This window comes from Ptychodera flava, chromosome 3 (assembly GCF_041260155.1).
Source record: "Ptychodera flava strain L36383 chromosome 3, AS_Pfla_20210202, whole genome shotgun sequence".
Taxonomy (NCBI): Eukaryota; Metazoa; Hemichordata; class Enteropneusta; family Ptychoderidae; genus Ptychodera; species Ptychodera flava.
In genome coordinates, this window is record NC_091930.1 from 47,261,644 (window position 1) to 47,274,597 (window position 12,954).

Sequence of the window (12,954 nt, forward strand, 5' to 3'; positions counted from 1 at the left end):
CCAAAGGCTCCTGTCAATCCATTGCAATGTTATCAATATGACCTATTTAGAAGACTTTAATTAATTTCCTATCAGCTATTTACCTTGCAGATATTCAAATCCTTCGACCACAATTACTTTTCTACATGTAACTTCGTTACTTCGGAAGCCTAAAAATGAATAAAACTTACTCTTACTTTGGAATACTGCATGTATGATCATTTAATGGAATCAGACTACATTTCTAAATTCGAACTGTAAAAAAAATTCTGAATGTCCGGTTCGACTGGTAATCATTGACTCCCTGACGATAGGCATACTCGAAATCCAATCAGGATTGCTTTTACATTTTATCAGAAAATCACACTTTTGATACTACGATCACAATTGTTTTCAGGCATTTGCCAAATGACATATTCTGCCCTGAAAAGACCATGCCACTACATACGAATACCGACTTCACACAAAGGGGAATGCTACAGCATCTCTAAATGGTCAAGATTTCAACAGTATTTCATTTGTTAAACGCATGTTATAAAATTATTTTGGTGACAGAGGGAGCTGTATAAACTCGCACTGCTAATTGTTTCGGCAACAGATGCACAAAAAGCACAGAGCTTTTAGTACATCGTTCTATGTAGGGTCAACTCTCAATGTTCACAATTATCGTTTAATTATACGGACGCTAGACATCTACGGTTGCTGCTTCAGATATTTTCAGTTTTGTACTATGATGGCAGACTCAATGGCGTCACCGTATTCACGACAAGCCATGATTACCAGAAAAATGTTCATTTACATGTCTCGACTTGTCGTTTTTAACAAATAAGTCGTGGCGTTTACAGGGTCACAGGGCATCAGTCATAGCAATAGTGGGAAAATGAAAAATTTATGATGAATACTTTTGATAAAATTAAATATTTCTGTCATCATTGTATGGTACTGTGACCGTTCATATAGTTACTGCGCAATTGTAATTATATTGATTATATTTCCGATCATTAGGGTCTGCACTACAATGGCAACAATACTGATCCTTATTTAGGATTTAGATGCCGTAGGGTACTTCTGTAAGTATACAATAATGACAGAAAGATATCATAATGACAAATTTATACTTTTTTACATTCTTGCTAAGACTGATGATGTCTCATGGCCCTGTAATGGCCATCACTAGATGGAGATTCGTGAATACGCAGTCCATTAGACGAAGCTTTCTGATAAAGTTTACCATCCTTCAGAGGAAGGTGTAGACGTGAAAAGCTAATGGGAAAAGTAAACTCTGCCCAAGAAATATTCTTTGATGTACTCATAGTCATAACGATCGCTTCGATGAATATTCTGCAGTCTTTATGACGGTAATATTGTTATTGAGATTGGTGTATGCGTAATTTTACACAGAAGCTGTGACTGACAGAAATTTGATCGCGTACACAGAATGCACGTCGTTCATAGAATACACTTTGGGTCGCGCTTGCTGACAGACACCAGTGACTCTAAGGGACCGTCTCAGATTGTCGAAGAAGTTCAAGACACGAAATTCCTTCGTTTAGATCAAAACCCCTCCCCTAAACGAAACTTCAACAGTGCGAATGTTCATGTCTGCCTGAGAGTACGTACAAGGTTGCATTTTGCTATAGCTACTAAAGTTGTATTCCCCTTGCCACATTACAATTAAAGTAATCGATCAGATGTGAGTACTAACAGGGCATTTTACCGCATAAAAGTTTCATTTTATTTTACTTTCTCATTTTGCATCTCTTGTGCTGTTCTTTGTCTTGGTGAACACGCAATTTTTGCTTGGTAGGGCCCTGGGGCGGTAAATAAGCGAGAAACTTTGACAAGCGGGCCCAGGCATGTTCAGTCATATTAAAACACTATGACCAGGTGCATAACAAGTGAGAATAAAGACATCTAGTGGTTAGAGCAGACGTTTATAAATAGCAGTTCTTGTGTGTCTTACATGGAAAAGTTGCAAAAATTTGTCCGCACTGAAAAAATACACCTCAGCTTTGTTTTCTGGATCAAATTTTCCTACCAATTGATACCAAATATGACAAAATTTCGTTCACAGCCTTCAAAACTGTCTCACAACATACCCTGGATTCGTGTAGGTCATTTAAGGTCACAAACTGAGAAAATTACCTAAAATATACAAATTTTGGGGTTTCTCAACACTTTGAGCAGAAAGTTTATCTAATAACATCCCTCAGGACATTTGTTTCAAATTACAAGGCTATCAGACATGTAATTTTGAGAACAAGTTTTCTTGACCAAAATTGACAAAATTGTCTTAAAATACAAATCTGTATATTTCAGAACAATTTCCACATATCTAATTATTGTCATCTCTGGATATCTGTGTAACATATATAAAAGTTGTCTGGCCAGGGGCTTTTTAAGATTTTTTGACCAAAAATGACAACAATTGCCCCAAAATAGTAATTTTCCAAATTTTGTTATAATTTCAACAAATTAGAAGAGCAACACCCTTGGAAATATCCAACACAAATTTGAGATCGATTGGGCTTGTGGTTTTAGAGAAGAAGAATTTTTACTTAGAATGAGAAAAATCACCAAAAAATTCAGCAAAAATACAGAATTCAAGATATCTTCACAATATACATAGAACTGTATAAAGTCCACCTAGGACACTTGCCCACTAATTTTCAAAGCAATCAAAACAGTGGTTCTTGATTAATTAATTTTTGACCATTTTCATATTTTATAAGCTCATTTTCATAATTTCGGTAATGCAGACTTCATTTGAACAAAATCCCATCTATAGCCAAGTATGCACCCACACACCAAATACCAAGCTGAAACGTGCAGCGGTTCGCGTGTTTTTGATATTGATGGACATACGTACATTTATGCACACACCCCCCCCCCCACACACACACACACACACACACACACACACACACACACACACACATACATACATACAGACGCCACTGACTTCAGCTTGTACGATAACCTCACATTGGTATAACAAATGTGAACTAAAATGTTTATTATAGTTTTGTGTTATGAGTCTTACAAAGTTTAGCTATTGGATCAAATAAAATTGTCGCTCCCATAATTTATTGCATGGCTTGCTTATGTTAGCGATATAAACGGGCAAAATGCAGATACTTTTGACTGCCTTTAGTTGTCAGCGTTCGTGAAGTATAGTCATATTATCGCATGCACAAGCCAAGTTTATCGTCTCCGAACAATAAATACGGAATTTATTCTATGGTCGTTCTATGTCACGACAACCCGCGTCTATGTACTCAATTTTGGTGTGTCGGACCTTTTTTTGCGTTGACCTTCGGTGTGCTCTTCAATGTAAACAGACAACATGGCGACCGATATTTCTCCCATGATCAAAATGTGTCTGACGTGAAATTATCGTATTAGTCATGATTATTAGTGTCTGAGAAAATACATACACTAGGTAAATTTGAGTTCTTGTGTTTTGGTTTGTCGCCAATATTGTGTTCATATTCGTATAGACCCCGCCGACGCCTGAATTTTCGAAGCACTGTGTATTTTCATGCTGTAGACATACGGTTTCCACTGCAACAAAGGGGCCATGCAGATGTGGTGTCCAGACGTCCAAAAATCATGCCGTTAAATCACTATTTAAATAGACTACGACAATAATAATCCAAACAATGAAAACTTAAGAGTGTGACGCCAATATATTTTAAAGGAATTACGTGAATAATTTTCGGAAGCGTAAGTTAACCAGAGTCAGGCGCGACTTCACAGAGTGTTCGCGCATATTTGTCTGACGTAAATTTCTAGGCCTTTGCTATCTTTGAAATAGTGTATAACTTTGCGGAAGGTACGTGTAGAGCGAGAGGTCGTCTGGCATTTGCTCCATGCACGAACGTCAACGCCGTGTTCCTCGCTCACGTCAGTCACGTGACGAACAACTAGAAATGATTGACAACTTACCCATGGCGTGTTGATATTATTCCTAAAGTAGTTCAAAAAAGTGAATGCGAAATCGTTATGGAAAAGTTCTTTTACTTGCAAAAATAACGAATTATTGGCTTGTGCATGTGATAAATATACTATTCCCTAATATCACGAAGTTTTCAGACTCTAGGGATAAGCATGCGTACTGAACGCATTTATATGATAATATGGATTTTTATTTTTCTTTCTTTTCTTTTTAGTTAAACGACTTTTTTCAGACAAGCTGCTTTTGTAATTGTTTTCGCTCAACACATTCACAGGTTTGCAGATCTGTTTTATTTGCGACCTTGTTAGAATAAATTTATCTCTAAAAGACATCTGAGGTGGCACAACCTGATCTTTGACCTTTGCCAACGATATACTCTATAAACAATTAAAGAATCATTGTAAGACATGCAACTGGCCGTCACGCTCATAGACAAAGTGTAATCTTGACATTTCAAAATAGATTACAATGTGTAAGGACGAGAACTGCTTTATAGCTTATAGCATTACGCTGAAATCGTCACTTCTTGCATTCTATCCGATAATTGAAACATAAGAAGCTACCTGTCAACATATAGATGAGTTGCACGTGGTAAATTTCCGAAGATATGCTGTGTTTCATTCATCAGTATCCACATGGCATTATGCTAACATATTTAGTGCAATTGGTATGCAGTGAAACTGTTGAGTCAAACCGTGATACACACATTCTGATATAAAGGAAATGCTTATAGTATATGCCATACATAAATCAGGATCATACAATCTGATGCTTTTGATCACCTAATGCGCCACAGCTAGCAATGGTACGTTCCTAATCTGTAAACGCTATCATTAGATTATCGCAGGATTAACTTTGACAAAGTCAACATTGAACGTACCAGCAAGGGCAGAGGAAGAAGTGATACTCAGAAAAGCAGTGTCAAGAGAAACCTGTTTAAAGAGATACTTCCCTATTCACGAAAGCAAACAGCTTATGTTGACCTCAATGGAATTGAAGTTACACTGCTTACTTTCATTTTCAATGTAAAGCAACCAAACTTTTACATCTCTGAGGTAGTACACTCCACGAAATTGAAAGACTAAAAATTTCTGTCAAAATTTTAGTAAAAAATTATATACATTGTCCTTTTAAATGAAGAATAAAAGCTCATGGTCACACCATGACGCACCAGCAAGTGTATAGGAAGCTAAACTCTGAAAAGCTGTTTCCAGAGGATACTATTAAAGACAGCCTTTTCCCTATTACGCGAATGCAAACAGTTTGTCAAAAATGTCGAAAAAACAATGTGTTGCAACAGTGAACCGCGATTCCGAAAATTTCTTGAGCATTTTATTTACCTACATTGATCGTGTGAACTTAAACTAAACATTCTGTAGGTCAAAGGTTTCTAGTTCTGGCCGCCAGTCTGACGGATGTCCTAAAGACACTGACTTTGCACCTTTGAACAGCATTCTGCCACCCAAAGGACCTATCGAAGAACCAGTACTGCCCACATTGTTTTCAGATGTAACCACCGAAAAAGAATATATCATGACTCTTGTAAGATCTTGGATTCACATCCATGCATTTTGTTAGTTTGAGTCTGTTTGATTTCAAATTCAGTCTATGTCTGTCTACCATTAAATAAGTGTCTCTGGCACATCTCGAAACGAAAAATTCATTTAATCTCAGAAAAAAAAAATGCCAATGTCCTGTCATACCAAAGGGAAAGAGATGAATGTTTACAGGCCACATATATATATATTTGACAAATGTATCAAGATTTAAGGTCATACAGGGGTCATGAAAGTGACCTATTCAGCAACCATAAAATATTCAGAATATTATTTGCTCCAACTTCCTGCAAAATTTTAAGATTCCTTAGAGAATGGCACCCGTTGTTTAAATGCATCCAGCATTGATCTTGTTGCCTCGTTCAGAAAACACTGTGCAGACAAAAGAACACAGTAGATGTGCATTGACTTAAAATGGAAATTTTGTCTCGGAGCATACAGGGATTAAGATTTAAGTTGGAAAAGTTCCACGAGAGGTATCCTAGTTTATCCTGTTCACCCAAATTCAGTGTACAGCAGATCCACAATCACCATTTATATTAAAGGTTTTGAAGCATAACAAAAGTTTAACAATTAATGCGATTCTCGGCATTACAATATTCCTAGTGTCAACTCTGTCATACTATGAAACATTTAAATTAAATTTCGTTCAGAATTAATTGCAGTATTTGAGAGTTTGAGACAATTTCACTTGAATGGAGATGGGTCAAGTACGGCAATTTCTTGACGATAACTCTGTTAAACTGTGCCATTGTCTGTGAAACGTCTCGTCTTATTTCTCGTGTTATCTAGAGAATATTTACAATGATAATACGGAAAATGCAACCGTAGTAATTCTGACTTAAAATACTTCTCACGAAGTCCACATAAGACCACGATGCATAATACGACCCTGCCGTTATGGTTTTAATGATGGCTATGAGTGAATCACATGTAGCTAATGGTGCAACTTTGAAAAATTGAAAATTTATCCCACTATGAATCCTAGAGCAACAGGTCTGTTCCGTCTGGATTATGTCGATTGTTTGTTTGATATCCTTGATTCCTAAGGTTTGAAGAACCCCCCCTTCTGGAAACAAGAAACTCCTAGCTTCTTTTGCAGCTCGATTGCAAATCCCGAAAAATGGAAAACCAGCTGCATTGATTTTATAGACCTTAAAAATTTTGTCTTTTGGTGTCTGCTTTAGAGATCATTTTGACAACATAAAGCTTGCAATAGCATCATATATGAATATTGCATATTATATTTTTCCTTCCTCGTTCCAACCGCTATGGTCCTTCAAACCTTTAGCATTAATCGCTATATGGCTACAGCATGAATTAAGTCCATCCGCTACTAATTCTTGATAAATTTAGCTAAAGCTGTAAAATTTGTGTCACGACTACGGATCATGACAGCGATTTTATACTTCTGTACTCAAAAGTTGGCTTGGGGACGTGTAGCAGGCAGTATTTACAGTCTTGGCCGTGTTATCGCGCCTGTGCATACAGTATGAATGACACTAAGTCTTGGCGACATCTTATTTACACGTAGGCCGATGATTTACAAGGAGCTTAATATTAGTCTGTAGAGTTTTTAGATCACATAAAATTGATCACACACACAATATTTATCGAATGTAAGTTTACAAAAAAGTTCCCCGGCCTTGAAAAAAACCCTGAAAAAATATTGATATGTCTTTTAAATTGGGTCATTGTAATGGCTGTAACATTCATCAATACTAGCGTATACTTACAACCTACCGGTACAATGTAAGCCATTGACTTTGAAAGCAAGCGGTGTATTACCTGAGTTTTTCACCCACTGTTTGCATTTACTTGTCTGTCGAACAAGGGTAAACTGTGACTAGCCCTAATATTTCACAGCTTATCATAGCAAGCTTCACAATCTGCATGTTTTCGTAGCGAAGCAACTGAAGAATGGAGCCATACGAAACGCAGGCATTGCGTGCCTAAAGAATAATAAATCTTACAGCAAAGATATACGTATCCTTTGTATCGTATGCAGTAAGACGGGTGGCGCAGGTACACTGCTCAGCTAATGTCTATAGAAAGGTCTGTATTCGTATTTAGGTCACATGGCCCTTTTTGGTTTGATAACAGCATTTAACAAATAATAGAAAGTCGATGGTGATCAAACAGACAAAAGTTTAATTTTCTGATTAAAAGTTAACGCTGCCTGGATTGTATTTCGAGTATGCCTATATTATCAGTGTACAAGGGAATCCATGAATATCATTCGATTTTCGAACTAGATATTCAAAAACTCTTACCATCATATTTGAGAAATGTAGATTGTCTATTAAAATGATCATGCGTGTGGCACTCCAATGAAAGAATGGTTTTGACTCGTTCCTTGGCGTCCATAGCGAAAACCCAGACAGATCAGTTGGGTAGCACGTGTGATTGAAGGATGGGAATATCTAACTGGTAAATTACTCATAGGAAGTTAAAAAGACCAAAGTTTACAGGTCATGTTGATATGCTGCAATGGATCAACAGGGGCGTTAGTCTTGTTCAACTTGCTGGATGTCACCTATGGTTAGTTTGACCAAATGTGGATGTGCGAAGTACGAACACATCAAGAATAATTGGAATTGTTTTATTGAAACAATTTTCTTTCTAGCATAATTTGTTACTGTTACGATAGGTTATTGTTATACTACTAACAAAATTTCAAAATTTACGTACATCGCATTTATCAATTAAAATCTGCCGTACCTCCTGCTTTCTCATCAGCATTTACTTTATTTGCAATTTTTTGCAAAGGGGAATGGTACATCGTCGCATAATGGTCATAGTTTGACCAGTATTTCACTTTATTTTCATTTGTTCATTTTGTCAGGACAACTCATATTAAAACATTATTTGGTGGAGTAAATTAATAAAGTCACACATTACTAATCTTTCGGCAACAGATAAAGTAGCTGCTTTAAGACTTTTCCAGTGTTACTGTACGGTGGCGTCAACGTTTTCAAGGCTATCCATGATTATCAGAAAAATGTGCATATACATGTCTCGACTTGTCATTTATGATAAATATGTCATGCGACCACGAGTGGAAGGAGAATGCGTAAATATGCAGCCCGGCTAAACGAGACTGTCAACCGTACTTCATCATCCTTCACAGGAAGGTTTGGAAGTGAAAAAAAAATTTAAAAATTAAAATCACTCCAAAAAATATGTTTGATGAACATATAACGATAGATTTTGTGAATATTGTCACGCCTTTAAAACACTAACCGTGAAAAATAATGACATTAGTGTATATATCTGGGGTAATTTTACACAGAATCTTTCACTAAAAGATATTTGATCGCGTTATAGGATGCATATCGTTTGTAGAATACAAATGGAATTGCGCTTGCCTTCAGCCGCCGGTGACTGTTAGTGTAAATGACACGTACTATCATGCGTCTTATGATCGTGTCTCTGCTCTGTGGCTGAGAAATAGATGGTGCCTTGTCACGCATTTGACGGTACAGTATCAAGATTTTTGTAAAGATAACTGCTGATAACCCATATGCCCACGGCTGTCACAACGTGAAGATTTATTGAACGCTGAGACCAACCAGTCTTGTCGGTCTGGTTTAGGCTGCATTCACAAACAACTCTGGAGGGGCTGGGTGGGGAGAATCCAAAGAAATGTTATTTGCTTTTAAAAATGCCGCCAATGAACTCTAAATGTGTTCAAGAGTCCCCTTCTGACTTGCTATAATTTTGAAATGCCCTCTTCTAAGGGAGTGGACAGAAACAACAGGGGAAAGGTCAGTATTTTAGGGATGGGTGGCATTTTGAAGTGTCGTGAAATTTTATTCTTTTCTTTGAGGGGAGGTCACCATTTTTGCACTTGATCAAAAAAAATGGTTACAAGTGGACAAGTGTACAAGAAATTTGATTTTAGAATTTTGCTTAAATGTTGATTCACAAAACATGGCAGTGTATGAGAAAACTACGAATACCTTTTACAACACTAAACTAGCTAAATCTGTTTTTATAAGTGTTTGACAATTGATAAAAATGAACTTAATTAGAAAGGAGTGTTTGAGAATGAAGATGTGAACAAAGAATATGATATTGGAATTTCACCTGAAAAATATTCCCTTCTCATGGTAGTCTCTGGGTTGACTATTAAATATTTTCCGTGACAAAACTTGCTATATCTGTGTATTTATATGTAAATGATGTTAAATATTGACATTTGGGCTGTAATAAGTTTCTTTATGAACCATTATAGTGCTCTCTGTACAATAATAAACCACATTATCAATGAAGACAGACATTACAGCTATTTTCCCTTTTGCGATCACATAAGAATTATGGTTTGGAAACAGGATGACTTTCCTCACCTGTCAGGACAACTGAACATAATTAACAAAATCGCATAAAAAAGGTATAAGTTGTACATAACTTTTGGCCAATCATGTATGTTTTGTTCTGTATATCAGCTCAGCTCAGTACAGTTTCTTGTTCTACTCCGCATAGCATTCTTTAAATAACAAATATTCTTGGCAAATATTCTATCTACGTGTGAAGACCGTAATCATTGTTATTGATGACAAATAGATTCTAGTCAGAACTTTATTCAAATTTAGATAATAATAACCATGCTGACTGTACAGGTATGGCTGTGTTGATTAATTGAAAACTGGACTTTTCATCATGCTTCCGGAGTAGAACAAGAAATTGCAGTGGATACACAAAACTAAACCACCTAAAAATTTGCTAAATGTTACAGCTATAAATTTACAACTGCTCGAAAACATATTTTATCAATCGGAGACAGTTTAGTGTCGAGTCTCCCTTTTTAGTCCCGGAATCTTTTCAAATGCCCCAAAATGTAGCCTTGATAGTTTCAAATACCTTAGGCTCCCCTTCAATCCCCCAAAGAGGTGTTTGTGAATGCAGCCTGAACACCATTGTTTGTGCCAATCGATAAATGTCTCTGGATTTTATGATTCTCTGTCAACCGACATGCTTTCAGATTAGGTTTCAAATCGTGACAGTCCATGATAAAAACTAGCTTAGTGTAGTGGCTCTTTATTTTTGGCATTTACGATAAGCGTACCGGCGAGGTTACATGTACACTGCAATAAGTGTACAACAGTAATCTTTTTGACCTCCTAAAATGGCCGCCATAGTTCTGTGTTATGAGTCTAACAAAGTTTAGCTATTGGACGGTGCGTGTCGCTGTGATGATTTGTTACATGGCTTGCTAGTGTTTGCAATACAAAATGGCATAATGCAGATTCTTTTGATTGCCTTTAGTTGTGAGATCTTAAAGTATTGTCATATTATTCCCACTCTGTTTCAGACCCTGTCAAAATTATTTTTAAATTTCTTTTACATGTTTGGCATTTTCGATTTCAATATATTGTACTTCCATTTGGAGCTCGTGTTGCCGACGAGTACTAGTATGTGGCAAATAACAAGTTCATGTCGCTAAGAACAGCCTCATCTTAGAATTTGATGGCAGTCACATCAGACGGGAAGTAGCCATAACATATTGACACATATCTCACCCAGCACAAGTACAGGGGATTGTTGATAATATGGATGCACGGGCTACAGAGTAAATTTTTCCTGTTTCGAAATGGGGACTCTGCATAGTATAATTTTAAGAAAAAATGTCCTCAGGACTATCGTAAAAAGAGTCTAATTTTCCTAAACCGAAAAAAAAAATCGACAAATTTGTCAATTATGATATCAGTTTAATCATTTATGAATAGGTTTCCTTTTTCTAAATATTAACAGCGTCTTTTATTTGCTTTAAACGTGTAAATATATCAGTATATAATGTATTATAATTTGTTTCACTTCCTTACTCTTAATTACTCAGTACAGCGCTTGCTGTGTCGGGAAACTGACAAGTCATGACTACAAAGGTTTGAGGAACCTTCTATTCTTTACACACCCAGGCAGTCTAAGCGTTTCGTTCGTTAAAATCGCCTTTTGGTTGACGTTTAGAAATTTTGTTTTTCGCAAAACAACATACTGACTCTCTGACACTCCATTTGATAATTTACGGAAGTTCCAATGTTATGAAAATAGCTTACACCTTACCTGCAACGCAGGCTGGTGGCGACAACTCGTCGCTCCTCCTTTTTGTGTTTTTGTCGTCGCTCCTCCTTCTTGTGTTCTTGATTTCAGTGCTTAATACACCATAGACTAATTACTGGTCTGGTCAAAAAATTAAGATGGAACGATGAAGAGAGCACACTGTTCGGGTAGAATTTCTCCTGAGCTATTCTATCCAAAAGGTTGATTTGGACGTCCGTAGGGCGGACACTGAGAATTTGCTCTGCTTATCGAGTGATACATGTTAATCATTAACTTCTTTGTTTCGTTGCGACAACAGCAATGAAACGTCAATCGAACCCCCCCCCCCACGCTGTGTTATGAGAGAGGGCGCAGTTTTACAGCCTTTCATGTAAGGTCATCTGAGATGACATAACCAGATTTTAAAAACCAAGCTCACAGTGAGAATAGATTATAAGCCATCTGACACCGTTATGAACATTTTGTGCCTCAAAGTTTAATTTTTTAAGCTTTCAGTGTTAGACTGCAGTGGACCAGATCCAGTAGCTTTAAAGAATTATATTATCACCACACAGAAAAAAAGGTGGGCTATTTCAGTGAGATAAATAATGGTTTGCGTATATGGCCCAACTTTATATATAGTAATCATAGTAATAATTTGATATCGTGACACTTATTTTGTCTAACAATCTATACTCTGAAATGTTATCTGTATTTATTTTAACAGCATAATTTTCTTAAGACAGCATATTTGAAAGGTCTTGCCTTTCACTAGTAGGCCTATAGGCCCTACATCGGCGACATCCATCCTATTGACGAGATGTGCAGACTCTCTACACACTTTTTATTGATATCAATATGTTGTTCTTATATATTTCAAAAATTCGCACGTTAGAATTGTGTGACGTCACTGACTGTACAGATAGTGGAAAAGCAAGTATGTTTCAACATGGACGTTTTACTTCCTTGGTTTTAGTTAGTAGATTAATCGTCAGATTTTCGGATACAAAGAAGTGAGTGAGATGAACGTTCTTATTCCAACATCTTTGATTTTGAATATTAAGGAAATCAATATTACTTTGGTGCGTAGAGGCAATAATGTTCCTCAGCCAATTATGAAGTCTGTAATGATAAGCTCCCTCTATAATAAGGCAGCTTGGGTAACACGAAAATTATTTAGTTGCTAAAATGTAAGCTGGGCGTTCATCTCAAATGCTGTAACGAGTTCTGTGGTCACGCTCCATTAAGCATGCTTACTTGAGTTGTATATGATTTCAGACCATCTTTACAAAAATAAACCAAAATATACAGGTAATTGAGATCTCAACTGTAATTCATATCTATTGTATGATTGAAGATATGCCCTTTCATAGGTATCGTATAAAAATCCAGACTTTGACAATGTCACTACCATTTTATCTC

At 36.6% G+C, this 12,954-nt stretch overlaps 1 protein-coding gene across 2 annotated transcripts in view; it reads right to left on the reverse strand.

Annotated features, from left to right (window-relative positions):
• LOC139130144 (uncharacterized) overlaps positions 1-11,824 on the reverse strand; it is a 483,832-nt gene extending 472,008 nt beyond the window's left edge. The window contains exon 1 of one of the 2 annotated variants that reach the window (XM_070695870.1): positions 11,557-11,824. The gene's annotated coding sequence lies outside the window, so the exon portion shown is untranslated. The remainder of the gene's footprint in view (positions 1-11,556) is intronic. The other variant, XM_070695869.1, reaches the window with a different exon arrangement.
• Between the last annotated feature and the right edge of the window lie 1,130 nt (positions 11,825-12,954).